Genomic DNA, 25,833 nt, shown 5'->3' with positions numbered 1-25,833 from the left:
ATTGGCAGAAACTTCACATCCCTATTACCAGGATTTTTATAGACTACAAAGGATTTTCACCTGTCTCATATTATGTGAACAGCTCAAGTAGTAATGAAAGCAATGGCCATCTCACTCCTTAAGGAGGGTGGGAAACCAAATAATACTATTTACAGTTCTGGATATTTTATGCGCACAATTTCATTAATTAAGCCTTATCGTAACTATGATATAGTTTGTATATTTCCATTTGAACAGTGACAATTCTTAGTGCCTTATTTCTCTTTGCATTTATTACCCCAATAAGTTGTTTTGACAGAAATAATCTTTTACCTCCTCTTGGTTTGTGCCAGGAATGTCTCCAAAATCAGTTGCTTCACTTTTGTTTATGAACAAAATGAGAAGACTGATTAGATTGTTTCCTCATCCTTGCTGTATCTACTCATTTATATTCCTTCCCTTAAAATAAGAGCTTAAAAAGTAAGGAAATAGAAATCTGTTTCAGTGAGGCATTCTATTTTTTCTTGATTTATACTGTATAAAATCATAGCACTAAAGTGATATCAGAAATATTCATCAACCAAAATTAACTTGGGGCTTTTAAAGAATATGTAAACTATTTTCAATTTAGAGACACTGTTATAAATCCTTAATAAGAATATAATAGCTAATACTTGTGGAGACTTTGTTATGCCAGGTACTTTATTATGCATTGTATATGCATTATTTCGATTATTCCTACAATAATGGCAATTAATAATTGTGAGAAATTATTTAGCTTTTATAATATGACAAGTATTGTGCTAAGTATTTGCCATATATTTTCAATTAAAGTATACGTTTTGAAAACAGGACATGGAGTTTTATAGGAAAGGAGTAAAGGAAGATCCAATTAAATATTTCCAAGGTAATTTTAACATTACAAACTATAACAAATAAATATTACCATTTTTATAATTGAATTTCATTGAACTTTTCATTTATTTAAAAACAATTTACCACGTATTGACTTTACACTTTACTATTTAGAACCTTTCTTGAAATTAATATATAAGATTTATTTGACAAGCCTGAAATTTTGGCACAGTTTTAGACTCTAGACTTGGACTCTTGATTTTTCTTTATTTGTATGGCAAATACATTAAACATAAATATAAATTTATGTGTATCATTGTTACTCTTTTTGTGTTGCTATTTTCTGTAACCTAGGCACACACACATCCTTATTCATCTGCATATTCAGTGATTAAGCAACCAGCCCAAACTCATTCATGTTGTTGAGTAACTTAAAAAGGCATGAGAGTGTTTTTACTATGTGGCTTCCATCAAAGCATAGAAAGAACTACAGAGATTAGATTTCCTAAAGCCAGTGAAAAAGGTGTAATACTTAATTTAGATGAAGAGAAATCTCTGCATCATTTTTTTTTTTTTTTTTTTTTTTTGCCTGCTTGGCTCTTCTCACCATGACAAAGAAGCACCCTATAAAGCAAATGTATTTCATGCTTAAAATTAACATGTGTCATAATGAAATATGGAGAACCGTAAAAGGATCATATTGTATTACAGATCTTCAATATGACAACAACTATTCTTGGAACTGAATGTAAAGTCTGGACCACATTCATTACTTTTAATAACTATCTAAGTAATTTAGACTGAGGTTTTATTAATCAAGCTTTAAGTGTTCTGAGATTAAATTGTTTTGAAAAGCATCATTGTACTTTCTGACTGCCATTTAAATGATTCCCTTCATCCTACAAAGTGTAAGCATTATCTTTAGATACTCAAGGAGATTAAAAGAAAGATCCAAGAGATGGATGATAAAAGAACCCTCATAATGTACCTTAAACTCAAATATGAATAATTGTTTGAAGTGTGGAGGAATAAAGATAAATCAGTCAAAAAAAAAAAACAGCCATAAAAATGTGTTTATCAGTTCAAAAATTTTTGAACTAATATTCCATGTTTGGGGATATCTGATTTCATATAAACAAGTACTGGTATCAAAAGAAGCAACCGCAAGTACTTGTTGCAACCCACGCTCTTGATGGAAGATTTATAATCTGCAATTCATCATGTAGGTGATACGTATTGAAGGAATTACTCACTTGCCATGAGCAGAAATAATCATTCACTCTGCAAATGAACATTAAAACCAGGAATGCCACATGTGAGCAAATCATCATTATTGTTATATTTACTGAGTAATTATAATGTACCAGGGACTGTTGTGATACTTCATTTTAACAATTTGTCTCACAATAATCCTATGAGTATAGTTACAAATATTACACCCATTTCATAGATGAGAAAAAGGAGACAAAGTCTAAATTGCTCACCCAGGATAGGAGAGCTTAATTATACTGCTAGAATTTCAACTCAAGAAGTCAGTTTTCAGTGTTTGTAAACTAACTCAGGTCTCTCTGCTTCTTTATCCTTAAGACTTGTACTGCTGGCTGAGGCAGCAGACTGATCCCACTAACTACTACGTGGACAATAAACTTTGAAACCTGCTCCCAACCACTGCTATTGAGCCTTGTTAGATAGCTCTGCTAAAGCTGGTGTGCTTCTCTATGATGATGACCTGTATTTCTTGGCCAACTATACTCTCAGTGGCACACAAACTAGCTCCAGATGAGCTCATTTTTCTCCTGTCACCAATCACTCATGATGGACCCCACAACCTTCTTCATTCAACCTGTCCTACTACAGAAGACCTGGGCTATGAAGGTCCTGGCTGGTTTAGCAGAAATCTTGCATCACTGAACATATCCTGGGAAGGTGGTGTGGGTAGGACAGGTCATTCTGACCAGAGAGTTCTTCTCTGGGGCACCTTCTCTGAGACACCTCCTTGGCCAGTCACTTTCATAAAAGATGGATGCTCTGCTAAAATACCCAACTATGGTTGATGTGATACGGGCATCCCTCCCCCATCCTGGACACAAGTGTGCAGCACACCGGTTTAGCTGGATATTAAAACTTACAGGAATGACCTTGCAGAAATAAAGATTGCACTTCTTCTAATGATTGGCATGTGGGCACTTGAATATAAAACTGAAAGATGGGGCATTTCGCTTACAAATAGATGAGAGGAAAGAATATTCTTGACCTAATTGCCAAATAGCAAATGATAGAACAGTACAACATTCCTTACTAAAAGATAAGGGTATTTTATATATTGTAATTAAAAAATGAAACAGTTGATCATAGAAATCAGTAATGCACAAGCCAACTCACTTTTCATTTAATTGAATAAAGTAAAATAATGAGGCCAATGAAAATGCTAGTATGACATTTAAGATTTGAGCTTTGTTGATTTTGCCAACACTTTACATTCTATTGAAGATTTGTTGGCTCTACCACCTGGCCTAACTACTGAACCTGTGTCAGCCAGAAGGATGGGAAAATGAATCAAATAAATGAGACAATGTAGACAGTGTTCAAATGAGTATCTAACTCTCCCTCCTTGCAAAATGCTGAGTTACACAAATGACAAGACACAAATCACTTGACTCTGCTGAAAGAGAAGTAGGGGAGTGTAAGGCATTTTAGAAATCTTTCATAGCCATAATTTTTTTCAGTTAGATTCTTGCACTTGAACAGATAAATCCAGTTATCTGAAAATTCACTTATGTAGGATATCTTCCTTCTTAAATATAATATACGTATTATTCAACGATATAATTCTAGTTTTTAGTTTAACGTACATAATTTTTGATGGATTGTGAAACATATACCTCATTCTCTAGTTGCATAGTTTCCTATCTTACTTTTAAAGACTAAATAATTTTGCTTTTCAAAGAACAGAGGTGAAAGCAGCTGTAGGGGTCATTATGTTATCTAAAGAGACCAGAGAAAGCCAAAATTGCAACAGAAGAAACGTACAAACATTTTTCAAATCTCTTTGGATGAGTTTACAAGGTCTTTGAGTGTACCTCCAAGGATGCTAAACAGCACAAGTTACAAACAAACTCTTTCTACTTCAAATTTCCTGAACCCTTGTTATTTAAAATAGATGGCAAAAAAAGTAGTCACATATATTATTTTGATATATATTATATTCAGACTTGTAGACAAATATTCATAATAATATAAATATTTATCTGCACTTAAACATTCATATGTTTCCTCACCCATAGACATTCTGGCATTCTGACTAAAACCTGGAAACATCTGAAAAGTAATATAAATTGAATATGAAGCATGCTTTAGGCTCCATGGAAGTTATATAATATGTTAGCTTTGCAGATTACTTTTAGCAGGTGTTAGGTTTTAGAATTAGTAGGAGTTATGCCTTGATGAAACTATGTGTAATATCTCTGATGTTAACAATTATTTTTAATGATTTTTAATGCTTTTTCCCTATTATTTTTTTTTTACTAATTTCCTACGAACTAGTGGAGTCAAGTAAACTTGGATGGTAAATTACAATTTATTACATTATATTGAGGTAATAAAAACCAGTCTTTTTGATAAATTATTTATATTAATTTAGCGTGTATGATTTCTCTAAATCTAAAAGGCAAAGAAAAAATGTTGGCTACATCTCATGAATTCCTAAAGGACATAATTCTGAGGATATAGTTCAGTGTGAGACAAATAGTCACAATATGCACTGCACCTTGTTACATATGCTATATATGATCATTTTCAATGCCTACGCATGAAAAGCAATGAAAATGCGATATTGTAGAAATGGAAGCTACAGTTAAAGAAAAACTAATAAGCAATAAACTTGCATCTACTAAATAATTTTCAAGTTTTTGTAAAACAGTGTAATGTAAAAAAAATGTGGGTTCTGGACCTATATAACCGAAATTCGATTATTAGCTATACTACTAATTATCTGGATGTGTAGTTTCTCTAAGATACTTTCCTTGTAAACTAGGCATAAGCAGACTCACTTTATGGACCTCATAAACTATCTTTTGTGTGGTTGCAGCAATCTACGTTTGTGCCTGCTGTCACGGCATCCTGTGTGGCTTTATGTATTTGGACAGGGTTTTTAAACAAAGGATTATATAGTTACAACAGAACAATCTAAAATGATTCGTCACTTCCTATTAATAAATGACCTTTGTACTAACAGGTTCTGCACAGGCTTGGCTGGTGGTCTGTGAGACATGTGCCAAAAACGGTTTTCACCTTAACACAGGGCTGAAGGTGAATGACGACCCATGGTAACCCATATCTCTTCCTGAGCCTTTCTAAATCTTGTGCACTTTAAAAGACACCATGGAGGACACATGCTGGTAACACAAATACACAGGGGTATGCACGCTCTCGGTTCTCCGGGGCTGGGGAGCAGAAGTCTGAACCACATATCTGCAACCCAATGTAGCAAACCAGGGGATACATGAAGGACTCAGGCTGCACTTGGAGAGGTCAGTGGCAAAAGTGTGGAGTTTAGATTACTCAAATAGATGAATGAAGCAGGGGCTGAATCACATAGTAGAGACACTTGAAAAAATAAACTAATTTGAACAGAACAGATAGGGTACATGATGGATATGTTCCTTCCATATGGCTTATTCATTGACTGGATGTGTATTTGTTTGGGGCACCTGGGGAGCCCAGACAATCAAGCATGGGACTCTCAGTTTCAGCTCAGGGTGTGATCTCAGGGTGGTGAGATGGAGCCCTGCGTGGGGCTCCTTGCTCAGCAGGGAGTCTGCTTGAGATTCTTTCTCCCTCTTTTTCTGCCCCTCCTGCTCATGCTCTCTCTCTCTCTCTCTCGAATAAATAAATAAATCTCCAAAGAACCCAAATCGTTATTTGTTTTTTACATTTATTTTGTTCAGTTAAGCCTTTTAAAAATTACAATAAACCATCTGGCATCAATAAGTCAAATATGCACATGTTAGGTGAAAAAGAAAGTATCAAATTTTATTTATTGAGAAAGGTGGTCATGAATATAAAACTTGCACAAATTATTTGTATGACATCTACCAGGGGTTCGACAATAATGTAACATGGAAAACACAAGACAAAAAATTGTAGGAGAAGCATTAACATCTACTCAAAAGCTGTCAGTTACTGTTAAGAAGGTTATGTTACAAGACTACCTGTAAAATATGCAGTCATGGGAGATATATTTATATATGTCCTTGTGGGCAAGTCCATATCTTACCAAAAATATTTCTTCTAATTTTTTTTTCTTTTTTTTTAATTTTTATTTATTTATGATAGAGAGAGAGAGAGAGAGAGAGAGGCAGAGACACAGGCAGAGGGAGAAGCAGGCTCCATGCACCGGGAGCCCGATGTGGGATTCGATCCCAGGTCTCCAGGATCACGCCCTGGGCCAAAGGCAGGCGCCAAACCACTGCGCCACCCAGGGATCCCTATTTCTTCTAAATTAAATACACTCTTTTTAATTTTTTTTTTATTTTACAGTCTCTGATAGATGTACAAAAAGTGAAGTAATGGTAGTTATTAACCATGTAATAGAAAAAGATCTTGCCAGTTATATTTTTTAATTTTTAAAATTTTTTTAGATCTTGCCAGTTAAATGAAAGTTGACACCTGTGTGACTCTTAGTGTGAGTGTCTCCCAGATGTTGTGCCTTAGAGCCCCCTCATTTGCCTCACCCTGGTCCCAGCCCTGGTCATTATGTGTTTCAAGTAGAAAATTTGCTAATTCAGATTTAGAATTCAGTATTTCCATCTAGCCCATGGTATCAAAAAATTCAAGACTTTTCAATCTTTCATAGGTAACAGAGCTGGTATTAGTGGATATTCAGTAACAAAATTCAACATGAAATATAAAATTATTTGTTCAACAATGACACACATACAAAATTAGGTGGATTATAATATGGGAGCAAAAGTAGTATTCTTTTGAATTAAGAATTTAATCAGAATTGGTTGTGTGCACATATAACTCACAATCAGGTCTATATAAATTATGATTATCATTCAAAATAAAGTGTATTGTTAATTTTATAAGTGTTTTAATACATAAACTGAGTTACTGACTATACCTTTTTTATTGGCAATCAATTTTGTGTTCAAGCTAACTCAGTACAAAGAAAAATTAAAAATTTAAAGCATGGCAGTGTACCAACATTTTCTCTTTGTCTCTATCAAATAGAAGTAAAAAATATGCCTTTGAAGGACTATTTATCTTTTAAAAATATGATAAAAGGATTAATATAGAAGTAACACAGAAAAAAATATGTATTTTTTTATTTATTACCATCTAAAATATTATGTCACAAAACTTGGGATAAAACAATAGGTATTTATTAGCTTATAATCTCTTTGAGTTGGCAGATTTAGGTGCAGGTTAACTGGGTCCTCTTATATCCTACAATCAAGATGTTAGTTAGCTATGTTGTCTCATTTTCAGACTGAACTAGGGAAAGATTTACTTATGAGCTCACCTGATTTTTTGGCACAACTGAGTTTCTTGAAGGATGTTACACAAATGGCTCCAGTTTTTGCTTGCTGTTAGCTGAAGGCCACCACCAGTTCCTTGCCATATGGGCCCCTACAGCAAGGAGCTTGTTACATCAAAGCATGGAAGCCAAGGGGACAGTTGAGAGAGTCCGCTAGCAAGTTTAAGTCACAATCTTATGTAACATAATTACGAGAATGACACTCCAAACTTTCACCATAGTCTCTTGGGGAGAAACAAACTTCAGTGTCAGCCCACACTCACAAGAAGAGGATTCCATGAAAGGTATGAGTTTCAGGAGGTGGGGGACGATTGAGACACAGTTTAGAGTCAGCCTGCCAGGACTTAACCCCATTCTATTTAAGGATTTGCATTAAAAAATGTAGAACAAAGAAGAAAGAACAAAGGGATGCAAGCAAATAAACCAAATAAAACAACAACAACAACAAAAAGAAGGCCTGGAGAAAGGCAGAGAAGTTGGGGGAGAAAAAGAAAATAAAAATAAATACAAAGGAGAAAGAAAGAAGGAAATCAGAAATGAAAAAAAAATGAATGGAAGTACAATTAAAATTAAATAAAGGAAAAAGGTGAATAATTAAAATTTAAAGCCTCTTATTGAGGCCAAGATAGCATGCATTGAAAAAATAGGTTATTTATCTTACAAGGTTGTGGAATAAAGTCACCCAAAAATCAAGTAATTCTCACTCCAAATGGGAGAGGCTGTGGACAGTAATTTATAAGTAAATAATGTTCTGCCACTTAAAAAATAATGGAGGAAAATGTGTTTTATAACCATCATAACCATTATTTTTAAAAATTGAGAAAATGTAGTTTTTCCCCAAAAAGTTTGGTCATGGTTACAGGAGGAATAACTTTTTTCCAAGACTTATAAATATAAGCGAATATTTTTAAGTCTGGTGTACATGTTCTTTCTTTGTTCACAGCTTAATTTCAGAATTTCATGTATATGAATGGTTACACTGTAGGAAACCTAGATATACATTTCCTCAATATTTTAATTACATGCTTCCTGGCAAATATTTGATTTATTCAGTGTAACTTTGGAAGAGATATGCTAAGCCTTGTTCCCACATGTAGAAATATGAAAATGAATAATTATTTTAGGGTAGTGAGAAAACTAACAATAAGACTGTTAGCCCCTTGTTGAACACTTAAGGAATGTTTACTAAATACCCATCAGATGCATGGATTATTAGTATTATATGGAGTTATGCAAACCCCACATCAATTGGCATTCAAAGGAAGAATCTAGTTTCTAAAATGTTGATCTTGTTATCAAAGTCAATTTTCAGTTGTAAAAAAATCTTCAAATTTTGTTTTTTTTTTTTTCACTGTACCCTGAAAATTTTGAAAAGGGCATTAAAAGATTGTCAGGTTCTTCCTTTATTCACCAGCTATTTATGGAAAGGGGCTATGCATTAGCCCCTTTCTTGCCTCTGAACGAAGCAGAGAAGGGCATGCCAGTGAAAGTCACAGGGGTGACTTTCCTGCACGTGTGTAGGCATATAGAATATAAACGCACATAGACTTTTCTTCGAATTGTCTTTATGATTTTATCTCAATCTTTATTATTACTTTGCCATTTATCTTATAACATTAATAAGAAACTTGATACCATACTGACAATATAAATATTCTTAGCTTGCTTCATAAGATACCTTGCTGGTTGTTTATTTTCTGCAGCCACAGAGATTTCTTTCTGCATTTTACCTTACACATTGCTTGCCAATTTCTGCAGAATCAAAATGTCTTAGATGTAATGCTCTGGACAAAACAATACAGCTAGAAATCAAATCAAAAGTGTAATTCTCACAAAGGCAAGTCACGCGAAACAGAAGGAGAATAAATGGCATGCTAGCAATTTTTGCAATAATTCTCCCCCTTCAATTAATCAGACACTCAATTGGCTTGAAAAAAATATGTATCATCTAAGACAAGCCATCCATCTTGGCTGGCACCTAAAGTAGATGGGCCATTCTTTACCTTATAACACTTCTACTATATAAACCTAAAAGTATAAAATGGAATTCTAGACATACGAGGTTAAAGAAAAGCAGAGTCAGGTTTCATCTTCTGCAATGATGTTAAATGGTCAAGGTGAGGAACAAAAAGTAATATCCATGTTTTGTGAGGTCTACAAGAAATGTGAAGCAGGGATGTCAAGAATGATGAATGTAACAGAAATCCTCTCATAGAAAGAAGTTAGTCTACACAGCATTTTCAACCAATAAATCACACATTCTTTTCTGCTCTTAGATCAACTAGTGAGTCAATAATTTGCAGTAAGGGTTAATTTGACCCTTTGAGTTGATATGATCACATATCTGGCTGAATTGGCTTCTTTGAAAGAAAAGGTATTTTGAATCAGTTCTAACAAAGCCATTGTTTATACATTATATTTTGGATTTGGTGATACTGATACATTTGAGATGTAATGCAGTTTATACTGGATGCTCTACCTTCCTGTCCCTGAGAGTTAGAAAGTCCCTCAGTGGCTCATGAGACATTAAAGAAAAAAAAAAAAAATCCGATTTGTTTTAATACCCAGGTGGGGCTTCAAGGAGGAGCTGAAAGTTGAACAAGCATTGCAATGGAAGAGGTCTTATACTTGACCCTGGGGTTACCATTCAGGGTGTTATGTCAATGAGAAACAAATGAAGCGGGTAGACCATGGAGGAGAATGAAGTAGAGATACAGTCAGCCGTGGGCATTGAAGACAAACAGCCTCTGGTTTGCCTCTAACACTTTGTTCTACCTATCTACATGGCCAAAGTTCTGCCCTTGGGTCCCACAATACATCCCTAAATCCATATAATAATATTTTCCTTTTGCCATAAGTCTGGTCGTTTTATTGTCTTTTACCTACAATCCAAAGAATGCTAAATAATATTCGGATTCATTAATATTCCACTAGGTGTTCTGATATTGTTTTTGTTAAACTAACTCAGAAAGAGGCTTAAATTTGATCATATAAATGCCGATTTATATTTCAAAATATAAATTTTGCTTAGTACAAATAAACATTAATTTAAAAATTTACAATAAGAATATTGTATGTCAAATATACCCTATATAAAATATGAAATAAACTAGTTTTAAATTAACTTGGGTTTGTGGTTGTTTATAATAGTATATTCTGAGAAACTGTTACCAAGACAATAATTATTAATGAGTTTCTAGAGAACAGTGCTCAGTTCTTTTTCTAGGACACAGCTCTTCTCTAAGTGCAGGCTCTCTGGTTTAGCCCACGTTTGAATGTTTAGTTGAGTGCTGAATACTCACATTTGACCCATGCAATTAAATGAGTCTTGGATGGCATGGAGGGTTATGTAGAAGTTCTATTTAATCATGACTCTCTGAGTACCCTCAGATGTAATTTCAGATTTTACTGCACAATAAGACAATCTCCTTGGATTCCATGATTAAAATGTTTGATTGTTATGTAAAAGTCAGATTCATTTTCTGGTTCATTGACAACACATGCAAATGTGTCTCCCTATGTCTCCTATTCAAATCTTATTTGTCTTGATTTACGGGTGGGAGGCACTAGCAAAAATCTTGCTGCTTAATAGAGAAGTGAAAAATATCTAGGGTAAAAATGATCCATTTTTAAAATTACATATGGATGTAAGTGTACAGTTATGGTATTAACGTTGAATGCATTTGATATATACATAGTTTACCTGATGCTCCTTCAAAATAATGTCATTTGTTTGAATAAAAATTAAATTTCATATCTATATCTCTATCTGCATCTCTTTTCTATTCTACTTATATTATTACACTTACGAATGCCAGATGGGTTTGGGAGAAAAGAAGGATAATAAGTTAATGACAGATCTGGGTGAGCTGTTGTTTTGTGCACGTTTTGTGTTTTTGACAGGTTGCTGAGATATATAGACAGGAGCTGGTTAGAGGAAGGCTTGCTGGTTGATGTCATGTTCTGGCCTGAAATTGTCATGGGTTAAACTAAAGATCTATCATAACCCTGAATATTAGAAATACCCCTGCTGTGTTTATGCCAAGTAGTTTGAAAACTATCTCACATCTATTTATAGTACAAAGAGAATAGGTATTTGAAAAATCTGACCACTCTGCTCTCCTTGCTCTGAACAAACATTTTCCAACATTAGTCAAGAAAATCTTTTCCATCTCACTCCAAGGCAACGTTTTTAATGTTATAATGATGATCTATAGTAATCTGGATTCTGGAAAGTAAAGGGATAGGGTAGGATGTTTGTGATTCCTTTTGCTTCCATGGAAAGTATATCTAAACGTACGGTATTCTTAGGATATTCTAGAAAAGGATTTGTTCTCCCTGGAAGAGATTAGATTTCTCCTTAAGAAGAGATTTAAGATTAGGACTTAAAACTAGAAGCAGGGGACAGGATTTTCCTGGAGGTATAAAGACAAATTTCATGTTGTCTAAGGACACTTGGGTGGCAAACTGCCACCTGTGGAAGAGCTACTGGTTAGACTTTTGACTCTGGGCAGATCTGCTTGAGCCTACTGACCCTGAGCACCTGCTGGTAGCTACAAGAGTGGACTGACTTGCTTACATTCTTCGTAGTCAGGAGGACCCTGCCATTTTTACCCAGAAGAAATGGACCACATATGTGAGCATAATATTTAGCAATAATAAACTTTGAATTTATAATGTCTTTAACTACATAAAAATGTAGGATAAGCACAACTAAAACCTGAATTGATGTTCTGCAGCATCATAGAGCACTTAATATTGAAGAAGTATAAAAAGAGATAGAAAATAAGTTGAAAACAAAGAGGGAGGCAAACCATGAGAGACCCTAACCTACAGGAAACAAACTGAGAGTTGCTGAAGGGCAGGCAGGGGTCGGGAGGGAGGATAGGGTAATTGGGTGATTGGCAATAAGGAGGGCACAAGATGTAATGAGTGCTGGGTGGTATATGGAACTGGTGAATCACTAAATTCTACCTCTGAAACTTAATAATACAGTATATGTTAACTAAATTGAATTTAAATAAAAACATTAAAAAATAAACATAAATGAAAAACAAAGAATGGAAAGTAATAAGGAAGTGCTAAGAGACTTGTATCACATAGCACATGTAATAACACATCATGGAGGAAAAAGTTCCAGAATGAGAAAGGAATGGAAAAAAAAAAAAAAAAAGAAAAAGAAAATCAAACAAAAGATATGTTTTCTCTGAGCCTGGAGATTTAAAGTGCTTATCAAGTCCCAGACAAGATTAATGAAAAATGACACACATTACAGAATATCCTGACACAAATCCTTAATCCAAACAAAAGGGAAAGAAATCCTTAAAATAATTGGGGTAGAAAGAAAAGTTTTCCTAAAAGAGACAAAATATGCACCGTGAAACTTGTCATCTACATAAAGGTAATTGAAGGATGTCTGTGGGTGATGGAAATAAGGTATCAGCTGTTCAAAAAAGCTATATTGTTATAATTCCGATTATAACAGCTGATTATTAAAATTGTTATAATTCTATATTTAAACTAAAAAGGAAGCTAGTATCAAACACTGAAAAACTCTGAGTTTGTGCTTTCCCATGTGTCCTTGGACAACTCTAAGGAAAGAACTTTAATTAATTAGCGAACTAGGGGTGGTGGAAGGGGAGGAGGGCGGGGGGTGGGAGTGAATGGGTGACGGGCACTGGGTGTTATTCTGTATGTTAGTAAATTGAACACCAATAAAAAATAAATTAAAAAAAATTAGTTAATTAATTAATTAATTAATTAATTAATATTTTTGTACTTTAATTTAGTAGCTTATAGAATCCAGAGTTGTTAGGAAATGGAGAATAAAGATACAAAAACCATGTAGGAAACCATGAATTTGATATTTATAAATACATATTTTAGTCAATAATATAATTAGAATTTTTCATATAAGTATTATTTAAAAGTTAGTGAACTAGAGGTGTTACACTCTTAGTAAATACTTAATAGTCTAAACTTAAAAGTGGGCGAGAGAAAAGATTAGATAGATGGATAGGTAGGTAGGTAATGGCAGGTAGGTAGGTAGGTAGATAGATAATCAGCTAGCTAGCTAGATCAATCGGAGCAAAATTTATAACTAGGACAAAGACTAAAAGATAGTAATTTCTCATCCACATGGTGGTTGAGGGGAGAGGTTTAGGCAAGTACTTTACACTCAGAGGATGTAGTCAAGTCACAGGTCATTTTGTCCATGGCAGCAATGTTGCCCTTATGGTTCTTCTTGGCTTGACTAAACTTTAGACAAGTTTTCCCTGATTATCGGCCCCCTTGCTTCTCTTTTTTTAGAGATTTACTCGAGGAAACTTACAGTTGCAAATTCTTTCTCTGTCTCTTTGAGAAATGATTCTTCTCCCAGCCTCTCGCTAGGTTGACAACCAGGAGTACCTTTCTCGAAGACCTGAGGGCCACTCCTTTGAAACGTAATCATTAAGAAAGATGGACTTGTTAAAAAGCTCTGGGAATCTAATATACAGCATGGTGATTATAGTTAATGATACTGTATAATATATTTCAAAGTTGCTAAGAGATTATATCTTAAATGTCCTCACCAGAAAAAAAAAAAAAAAAAGGAATTATGTGACAGGATGGAGGTGCTAGCTAATCTTATGGTAGCAATCACTGTGCAATATATATGTGTCCAATCCACAGGTTGTGGACCCTAAATGCATACAATATCATATGTTAATTATATCTCAATAAAGTTGGGAGTGGGAGATATGGCCCCTTCTCCCAGTCTCTGTGGGAAGATAAGAACCTAACTTCCATAAGCATCCATTATTAAACACAGATGGTCTAATCACACTGACTAATCTCTCCAGAAATGTCTTCGAGTACTTTTCAAGTAGCTCACTCTAGTGCTTAAAAATTCTCCTCCTTTGTCTTATTAAAGTTGAAATCAGTCTCTCTTGGGTATTGTAAGAGTCTTCAGCAAAGTCTTTCTTTCCTGTTCCATCTGGTGCAATTTTTGCTTCATTTTCTTTTGCTTTTAATTTATGGATAATAAATTTCAAGGGATGAAACTTAAGTCATGAAAATAATGTAATATTAGAATTAACCTCATTCCTGATTAAGACTCTACAAATGAAAACCACAAGTTTCCTTATTCCAAACATCATCTGGTTAAAGATTCAAGTGTTTATTATTGTGCACAATAATGCAGAGAAATGGGCATTATTTAGTGGAGTCCAAACTGCCACACTGCTTTTGAAAGTAAATCTGAGACTTCTCTCTAAATTGCAAATTTATACTTAACCCAGCAATATCACGCTTAGTAACTTAAATTATAAAAAATAAAAGCATAAATGCCTCTGGGTATATATACAAATATACTTATTAAAATGTTATTTTAGTGGCTAGTATGTGCAAATAACTGTTCCACTCAATGGCAAAGGGTTAATAAATATGTGTTATATCTACATCATGGATAAGGGCTATTAGCTGAATTAGGATCAATTCAATATGATTTTGGTTTAGATCATGAATATTCTTAAAGGTGAAATATTTTCAATTTGTGATGGATCATTGTCAAATCAGAGAGGTTTTATTTTGTAGTTTATTATAACTTCCTGTAATGAATAAGCTCCAAAGTAGAAAAAAATGTATTGAAACTACTAAATATGAGATATTTCCAAGCAAACTATTGGATAGACATTAGTTTGTTGTAATTAATTTGACTTTTCAAGTACATGTGCTATGCATCTTAGAGAAATTGAGTATTAATGGAGAAAATTAAGTTGTGCTTATCTGTTTGGAGAGTGTAGTTCTGACTTAAGAGCTTTCAAATGATTTCAGAAAAACCATTCTCTGCAAATATTTCTTTCTTTTTTAAGGTTTATTTGAAAGAGATAGCACACACATGGGGGGAGGGGCCGAGGGAGAGAATCTCAGACTCCTCACCTAACACCTTTATGGAGACCAGTGCCCTATCTCACGACCCTGAGATCATGATCTGAACTAAAACTAAGAGTCAGGAGCTCAGCATACTGAGCCACCCAGGTGCCCCCTCAGTAAACATAATAAGCAATAAAGTTTTGCCACGTTATTCAATAGACAAAGAAATATTGAGGACAAAACAGCAGGCCTTCACTCTTATGTATAATACTATGAAAGCATGATCACAGAGGGAATAAATAGCTTTATTAAAGCATACAAAATGTCAGTATTGCCTTTTGAAAAGCACATGATTATTCTGTACTTATGTTTTGACTGGAAAGTGACATGTGCATGTGTGTGTATTTCTGAATGAGTTGAATGATACCAATCGGTTAGATTATGCGTAGTTTTTAAAAGAAGATGTGATTTATACTGATATCTGAGAAGAACACAACCATGATTCAGTACTTTTATGCATTCCTTCCATGATCCTAGATTTGATCTAAGGTAATCAATAACATACACAGTGAAAAAGTGCTTCCTGCAGCTGCTTCTAAACCTGACTTATACTACACAAATTGTATTTGCATTCATAATTTACCTTCAATTATTAAGTACATTGAATAGAATTTAAATGTCTTCCAAACATCAATTTACAATTGCTGGATTGAAGATGAAGATGGAAAGAGATTTTAGCATGCAGATAAGAGACTGTTGATTTTAAGTTAAATCATTTAATCTCTGTGTAATTGCTGTTTATCTTCAAATTTGAAATAAATCTTTTATTTAAACATAGATGGGAGATGTTGATTTTAAACAATGAAATTATCCCCTGACTGTTGGTTGTAAAAAAGAGAAAACCAAAACCTTGCTATTTGGTGTTCAGCAACCTATAGCAACACTTCCATTACTCTGTCTACCTAGTTTTATAACTGTTTTTGTAAAAATAGTGGTGTAAAATTAATTGAATATTGATTAATTCCTATTTTAAATAATCTAAAATATTATTTGATGTAAGATTAAAATTAGAATCTTTATCTGCAGAATGAGCTTATATTGATTAGAAATTACCAACAAAATTAAATGCCCTGTTTTTTTTTTTTTTTTTTTTTTTTTTTTTTTTTTAACAGAACAATTGTATCTTTTCTGAGCCCTGACCTTGCTTGCAAGAAAGGTGCAATACCTATCCCATGGTGAGGCTGTTAGAGAGAGTTGAACCAGAGAATTTATGGAAGAAATTTATCATTTGTAAAACAAGAGTTTTATAGGATAGAGAACTTTCAATGGAATCAGGATGTTTTTACAACTGGTACCCAGTTTTCTAAGAATCATTTCCATTTACTTATTTCCTTTGGTTCAGGTGATCGGGTTCAGGAGACAAATTTAAAATAACCAAATTCAAAATTTATATACATATATATGTGTACATATATATATGTGCACATACATATATATATATCTTACATTTTATTATGTATATATGTATAAGTTTTAAATGCATATATAGGTATTTTTATAGAGGTATTTTCTTATACAGCTATCTAACAACACTTTGCTTATTAATTTTTCCAAAATAATTTTTTTTCTTTCTAAAAGCATATTCTTATTTTGTTAACTTTCATATATACTTTCTGAAGATAAGAAACTTTCCTCATTTGTTTTGGAGGGCACCAATAAATTGGGAGGTCACAGTCTGTGTTAAATATTTAATTACAAAGTAATAATTAGAAAAAAGGGTTCAAATTATATTAAAACTTTGGTATAATACACATCAAATTCATTTGGTTAGTGCATGTTTTGAAAAGAAAAAAATGGAAAATGTTATTAAATATAGTTTTTGGTGTACTGTATTTAATTTTTTTTAAATTTTAAGTAAACTCTATGCCACATGTGGGGATCAAACTCACAACCCCGAGATCAAGAGTCACATGCTCTACCAAGTGAGACAGCCAGGCCAACAGTACTGTTTTTAATAGAAATAACTATGAAACTGTAAAATTACATTAATAAACATTTGATATTTTGTTTCTCAGAAATAAGAAAGTCTTAATTGTACTGGCAACACTGATTGATTAATTGATTTTAGTTTATCACATTTCTCAGATTAGGGCACACTGTCATCATTTGTCCTTGAAATGTCTTCCTTTCCTTGTTTATTCTTTTATCTCTTTATCTTCTGTCCCTTTTTCCAATCATCGGGAAACATTCTGATTTATTATTTTATTTTATTTTATTTTATTTTATTTTATTTTATTTTATTTTTTTCTGTTTTTTTTTTCTTTTTCTGCTTTATTTTAAACTAAGTTTTGCTTGCAGAGAATTTTTCAAAATCCATTTTTAACCATGTTTTGAAACCACGCTTTTTTTCATCATGTTTTTAAATTTGATAAATTTATGTAAAATACCTCTATTAAAAATACTGATATATACATTTAAAACTTAAGATCATATATTTACATATCTGTTTATATGTAATTATATACATATGTATGCATGCCATGCTTGTATACACAGACACACATATATGTGTTTACATATATGTATGTACACATATATGTATACACAAATATACAAATGCCATATATATGCATATATAGATATAATTTCTTTCTTATGTTTTTGATAACTAGCCTCTTTTAAAGTTCTATCCATGTTTCTATGTATACATCTAAGGATGGGTCCAGTCTGCTGGTCGATACTACTGCATAATGCTCCATTAAGATGTAGCTACCACATTTGGCCTATTTACTCTTCTTCCAGTGATGGATTCAGGAGCTGGAAGCTTTGAATGAATTTTTATCTCCAAATAACTATTTTTATTTATTTATTTTTCTCCAAAGATTGAACTAAGTTCCAGAGTACATACAGCTTTTACAGAAGATAACTTATATCTTCTTAAGATTTTAAGTATTCACTGTTCTCATTCCTTCCGTTAGTTGTTTATACCAGTGATGAAAGAGAGATATAAATATCTCTTGGATGCCCACATTAATGACCAAAGGTGGCAAGAATGCTATAGGATAGAATAAAATAGGAAATAGTTTATTCCGTTATTGGTAAGGTTTTAAATATTCCAAGATTTCATTTGTTTTTCGCCAACAACTCAATACGCAATTCTTCTATGTCTTCAAAGAGAGTATTTGATTGACATTCCCTATTGGACTTACATAATTTATGTTTTATCTTTAATAAAAACTAATAATTTTTTTCATTTATGAATTCAGCAACAAAAAGACTGATGGCATCCTATGACCCGGACATTGTTTTTGAGGGTAAGGATACATCAGTGAATAAAATAGAAGAGAAACTTTAAGTAGGCTGGTCAGGAAAAGACTCATTTAGAATGTGAGACTTAAAGATCTCTAGAAGGCAAGGAATTGAATCACACCTATATCTGTGGGGAGAGCATTCTAGGAAAAGGAAGGAGGAAGTGCAAACCCTAGAATCAGAAGCGTGATTAGATGTTTGCATAAAGTATGGCAGCCAATATAGTTGGAGCAAATTGCTGAGGGAGGGAGAAATAGGAGATGGGCTAAAAGAAAACAGGGGTGGAATGGATCATCTCTGACCACGTAGGGTACTGGAAAGACCCTGGCTTTTTTTCTGAATAAGATGGGGGGCCAGCGAATGGTTTGCGGTAAAGAAGAGGTAAAGTTGGACTTAGAAATCTTTTGGAGTACTTAAGCTACTTCTGAACAAATTTGTAAAAATTACAAAATACAGCTATTAAAAATGCATTTAAATGCCATTAAGAATGAAGTAAAAAATAAAAATAAATGCCATTTAAATGATTACATAAGAAGTAGAATAGTGTAATACAAATAATTTTTTTTAAAAAGACCTTGAATATGTGGTACTGTGAACCTGAGTAAGTCACTAGGTCTCTTTGGCCTCAGCTTCCTATTAGCTGAGAGAGATTGCCAGGTGGGACTTCTAATGCTTCTTCCATTTCAGATCTAAATTTCTAGGACTCTGAACTCTGAGTCAACTCCTTATACCCTGGTTTTCAAGTTGTTAGAGAAATCAGTAGTTGTGTTTTATTCACTTTGTCAAACTGTCTTTTGTTGTTTGGAAGGAAAGTATTTTTTTCTACTTTTTTTGATACTAGAGTAGGAAACAATTTTAATTTGCTGAAAGGAGATAGTGTAGTAATAACTTGAAGTTCATTTTTATTCTTTTTCCTATTCTTTTGCAAATTCACACACTTTTTAGAAAAATAAATCCCAAGTAAATTGGCTAGATTTTCAACTGACTTTCACTGGAGTATGCAGGTACAAAGGACGGTAATAGTTTAAGAAGTTATAATCCTACATTTTAAAATCCACATATATTCATTTAAGCCAAACTAGATGGAATTCATTTTTTTAAGTAAGTTGGAATGGTGGTAGGAGTGAATAGAAGCTTAAGAGAATGACATTTGGATGAAAACGAAATTACTTCACACAAAAATAGCCTTGTCTAAAAGGTACATCTATTTGTATTAAAGATGTGGACAGCCAGAAGCCACAAAGTAAAAGTGTGGGTGCCATTGGGTCTGTGGTGTGCTCTCTGGCTATGTGAGAGCTACAGCTATGACAACAACATTTATTAAAAACCCACAATATGTATACACTGGTTCCTCTCTTCTGTGCGAAACTCATAATTGGTTCCTCTTGATTTTTTAAATTACTCTCCAATATTAGCCAAGGAAAGTGGATGCATCTTCCATCTGTAGTTCCAAATTAAATCCACCCTTAAATCCACACCTTCCAAAGGTCAAGATCGTGAACTACTCTGAGAATTCCCTACCAGGTTATTACAGCTGTGACTTTCAGAGAACTGATTATCAGCCCTACTTTATTCCAGATTCCAACTGAAAATGTGAATCACAATCATTCATTTTGAAACTATACATTTTCAACTTGCTGCAATAATGATCAATTCTCAGTATAATATATTTCACCATAATGTTGTGAAATGTTACAAAACATTTCTCAAAATCAAGAATGCGGCCATTAACAATCTGATCTTTGTATTTTGTATGTGTAATGCTGTTTCCATGCAGAGTTCATAATGGTCAGGTATAAAACTTACTCATCTTTTAAATATGTTTAATATTGTGCTGATGTATAGAATTGAAGTAGAAAATTAATAGCATTTTTGACGTTTATCAATTTTCTTTTGAAAGTTCTTTTCCAAGGTAAATTATATATATATTATATTATATATATATATAATTATATATACAGAGACATACAATTTCAATTAAATAGTATTTATATAACACCTTTTGAATGTATCAATAATAAAACTGATTATTTTGGATAGGATAAATAGTATTTTGACATCATTAGCCATGGCCATACAATGAAAACTAAAATTAATTTCATTCTCAATAGCAGTTAGAAAAGTTTAAAAATTTCTTTGTCCTTTAAATTTTTTTTAGAGTTCCAAATTTTGCCTTTTATTTTAGAGACTGTTTTGAATATTTTTATTGAACAAGATTTTCTACCAAAGACTATTTAAATTCTACACATGCTTATTAGAAAACTGTTAGTCAGATGTTAGAATACAGTGGCTATTATAACACATAGAAATATTGTCCTTGTCCTCTAGAGACTACCAGGAGAAAAAAAAATCATTCATCCATTTATTCAACAAACAGTTTTCAAGGACACCCTATGCACCTGGAACTGGTTGTGATGCCATGCCCAGAACTCATTTAGTCCTTTTCGATGACAAGGATAATAAGAAGCATTTACTGTCATCAAATATGTAGTGTGGATGCATAAACAAATGTGACTAAAGCACCAGGGGAAGAAAGTTATCATTGAAAGATTATGAAGAAAATCACTTTCTACAAAATAGCTAACTGAAGTTTAGCTCATGATAAAATACAGTGCAAAATACAGTAGAACATAAACATGTGAATAACTTGCTTAACTTTATAATAATGGGGCTTATTAACTAGTGAAACATATTTCACTCTATGCAAGCATATATGTTAAGATGATTTATTCAAATTAAATAATTGAATTCATAAAATACAAGATATTATTATCTTGTCCATTTTATATATTATACAAATGCTTGTAGTTGAATGTGTAAAAAGGGAATTCAGTTAAACAGTCAAGAAGATAAAAATGAATAGGAGTAAAACAAGAGTAAAAAAGTAACAAAGAAATGTACAAAGTACCTTGCAGATTGTATAAGTATGGGGGAAAATACACACACACACACACAGAGGCATAGGCAAATTAGTTCATATGTCAAGAAATTACAAATACGGAAATATTTAAACCAAGTATGGCATAATGGAGTTTATATAAGTTGGCAATTAAGTATCCACAGGGTATGCAGAGAAAAAAGAACAAGAAAAAGAAAAGGTGTCATCAAGGAAGACTCCAAGAGAGCCTTCCTGGAATACCGGGAAAACGTGTAATGAATGTAGATTAAATAGACATTTTTTTTCTAGGAAAGGGACATTCATTGAGTTTTCCATGTATTATTGAATTTAAGTTGCTTAACAGGGACTCTATGTAGAAGGAGATGTCAAAGAAGTAGCTGGGAATGCAATTCTCACTTTAAGAGAGTTTAAAGAGTTTGAAATCATCTACATAGAAGTTCAAACCTCAGAATATATGAAATCCTCAAAGGAGGATAGGCTTATAAAAGAGTAAAAATATTATGGCACAGGTTTTTCAATAATATACATAACAAAGAAAAGCAAATTTAAAAAAGTGACTTTAGAAATGAGTAAAATGAACACTTCACTAACATGGAAAAGAGGAGAAACTTTTGAGAAGAAATTATCCATCAATGGCAAATATTCTAGAAATATCAAATCACTTAAGAGCATTCACATATCTCTCTCTCTCTCTCTTTCTCTTAACTCTCTAATTGTCAATCATCATAGACTAATTTTAAACATTGGAATAATTTTAAACATTCAGTTTTAAACATTGAAGGCTAATCTGGATCATAAATGTTGAAATCTGAGTGTGGTTGAGGTTTGGGAGACAAGAAGTGCACACTGCTTTTGTCAATAGCTGACTGAGAAGGAAAGAAGAGAAAGAAAACTAGAGATTTTTTTTAAGTGGATACAAATATTTTAAGGCAATATATTTTGAATTAGATACAGGAAGACAGTAAGTTTGATTTAACTGTCATAATTGACAGGACGACAACTCCTTGAGAAACGAATGTCTCAAATATATGAAAAAAACATGTTTTTTTAAAAGGTCAGAGACTTTGCAGTGATTTCAAAATAATAATAATAAAAAAATGGTTCTTGTCTACATAATGCAAACCTATTATTATTTCTGTCTAAAAGTCATTTCACTGAAAAACATCTGCTACTTAGGTTTATTGATTACTTCTAAATTAAATAAATACTTTCATTCACATTATTTTGATGACTCATGAAGGTACAATCATCGAACACTTGAGAGTGTTTATAATGTCAGTAAAATATTTACTTTAAAATCTTGAAAATTATAATGCACACACTGACTGAGGATAGAGCATATTTCTACTTGGAGAGTGATGATTACAGAATTAAAGGAAGAACTCTGAGTAAATACATACTATAGAGATACAATTTTTATTACCAGTATCATGGTTTCTACGTTATAAAGTCAGCAGTAATGAAAGCCAGTATGAATTCGCAAATGCAGTGGCATTTATCATCACTAACATCTTTGTTTTCCAAGCATTCCAGAATCATGGGTATTTTGAAAGGATTTGTGCCACAGAAATCAAGCAAGACCTTGATTTCTTCACTCTTTATCTTACACACCTAGACACTACTTCAAAAAATGGTGTTTCAGTTATGTTCAAGCACATTGGTAGACAATACTGAAGCTGAAGGGGGCTGTCCCAACGAAGCTTCAGAGCAAATGATCAATACCACAATCTCCTGCATTGTGGATCAGGGAGTGTGGTACCATCACGTTGATGATGTAAGACTCAGAAACTAACATATTTTAAGACCTTTTTAATTTTTAAATGGTAAATGTCCCATTTTTCCAAAATAAACTATAATAGATATTCCGTAACAGTCAAACCATTCAAACCATTATTGCCTTCTAGGAATAATATTTTGATTCATAGATTAGAATCATTTATTTATTTATTTTTAAAGAACTTATTTATTTATTTGGGAGACAGAGTAATCGTGAGAGGGAGCATGCATGAGTGGTGGTGGTGGGTGAGGGGTGTAGGGGCAGAGGGAGAGGGAGAAGCAGGCTCCCGCTGAGCAGGGAGCCCAATGCCAGGCTAGGCCTCAGGACCCAGGGATTGTGACCTGAGCCGAAGGCAGTCGTCAGAGTGAGCCACCCAGGTGCCCCTAGAATCATTTAATAAAAAGTTTGTGACAGGTCACATGCTACCCAGCCTACTGAGAGACTAAATTATTAGATAACCTAGAAGTACTCTAGGTAAAGTGGCCACAGGACTTAATAAGCAAGCCAGGATACTTGGGAAGATTAAAGGGATGCTGTAAGTGACTGTGTAGGAACAATACTCAGGAACGAGGACTATTCTAGGCACACTAGGACACAGGGTCTTCATTACATTCTTTTAAATATCTTTGCCTGTTTTATTAGATAAAAGAGCTAAAAGAGGGCATAGCATTGTTTACACTAATTCTTCCTGTCAAATATCTAACTACTCAGTACCATTTATAGGCTCAATCTCTCCATATCACCTTTCTAAGACACAGCGTGTGCACGTGTGTGTGTGTGTGTGTGTGCATGGCAATGTCCACATAAGTCATTTCCATTTGATTATTAGTAGCAGATGCCTGTCATCTTATGCACTCTTACGTCTAACTTCAAAGTCATACAGGGATATCTTATTTACCTGGCACCAATCCAATACTATTAACTAATGAAATGTGAAATCAAAAAGGCATAAAAGGGCTAAATAGAAAATAAGGCAGCTTGAGGATGCCACTCAGCATTCAAATACACACGGAGGAGATATGAAGGTGAAGAAATAAACCTTCTTGTATCTGTTTCTGTGTTTATAGATGATATGATGTGAATAATCACTAACAGTTCTCATTTAAATGTACAAGTTACCCTTGGGCATCAATTATAACTAACTGAGGACATGAGCGAGAGCTAAAAGCTGACAAATGTGTGTGTAGAAAGCCCCTTAAAACATAATCACTTTCCCATCAAAGAAGAAGCAAGGATATCATAACCAGGCAATTGGGACACCTTGTCAGTTATGTATAAATTGGGCAATAAAGAAAATAGCTTGACATAAGGGATGCCACATCCTGAGAGAGCTGCTCAGGGAATGGAATCTTGACTTCAGTTTGGACTTGTCTGCTGTAAGCCATCAACAACATTCCACGATGCCAAGTGGCACAGCAGAATTAATTTATAAATACTCAAATAGACAATGAGAAGATTTCTAAAATCTTCGCATAGTAAGCGCAGAATGAATTTTTTGTTGCTTTTAATTAGAATCTTGGAAAAATAGGCTAGGAACTACTTCTACGGTGTATAAAAATATGAAATATATTTTGGATTTTTTAAAAATAATTTCCCAAATGCAAATTTCCACTCACCCTTTACTCGTGAGCTAGAGCCCTGAATATCTTTCCATGTGCAAGAGGTCATCTTGTTCACCCACTGTTTCCTCCCAACACAATACTCTAAAACTGAATGAACTATGTTTTACTACTGCTTTCCCCTTTGGTATTTCCAATTTTGATAATGAAGCCTCAATTCGAGTTACATGGGCCTTATCATAGACGGGGTTCTCCGAGAGTAGACACTGAGATGGTGGTTGAGGTGAGATTCTTGGGGTTTTTTTCTTTGTTTGTTTTAAAGATTCTCTTTATTTATTAGAGAGAGAGAGAGAGAGAGAAAGCAAAAGACAGGGAGGGTCAGAGGGAGAACCCAAACCCCTGACTCCCATTTCTCTAAACACTGTCCCCTAGAATTGCAATAATTCTTTCTGTGCCATGATCTTCAAGGTTTTATCCTCTTGCTCTGGCTCTTTCTTACATCCTTTCATACTGGCCCGGTAAGGGTTCACTCTCTTATAAGAACACTGCCCACAAAAAAATAAATAAATAAATAAATAAATAAATAAATAAATAAAACCCAAAACAAAACACTGCCCACCAGCAGCAGTTTATACTTTCCTTCTTTGAACTAGCTCCATACCAAGCAAAAACGTTGGCACCTCTTACCTTGCTTCTTTAGAAATATAAGTGTCACATCTGTAGGAACAGTTCCTGGGGAAGTGCCTAGTACATGTGGGCACTGACAATAAGTTTCGTCTTGAGATTTAAGGAAGACAATGGGAGGTTGGAGAGAGAATGGGGAAGAGAAGGAGGGGAAAATCAACTGGTTAAAAATGAGATGTTTTAAGTCACATAAGTATTTTTAAATAACCTACTTGCCAAATAATCATCCATGTGACATCAAGAAAGTTACTTTACCTGAGTTTTATTTACCTAGTATATAAAATACTGGCGATAACACATCAGAGACATTAGAAAGGGAAGTCACTTATAGTTTCTGGACAATTTGTGCTCAATAAAATATAATTATTACAACTCT

General features: G+C 33.5%; 1 protein-coding gene across 2 annotated transcripts in view; it reads right to left on the bottom strand.

Annotated features, from left to right (window-relative positions):
* The window catches only part of CDH12 (cadherin 12), a 1,036,190-nt gene that overhangs the window by 423,171 nt on the left and 587,186 nt on the right, over nucleotides 1–25,833 (bottom strand). The gene's annotated exons all lie outside the window — the stretch shown is intronic.

The sequence above is a fragment of the Canis lupus genome, chromosome 4 (assembly GCF_011100685.1).
Source record: "Canis lupus familiaris isolate Mischka breed German Shepherd chromosome 4, alternate assembly UU_Cfam_GSD_1.0, whole genome shotgun sequence".
Classification (NCBI taxonomy): domain Eukaryota; kingdom Metazoa; phylum Chordata; class Mammalia; order Carnivora; family Canidae; genus Canis; species Canis lupus.
This window is presented reverse-complemented; position numbering and strand designations above follow the sequence as displayed.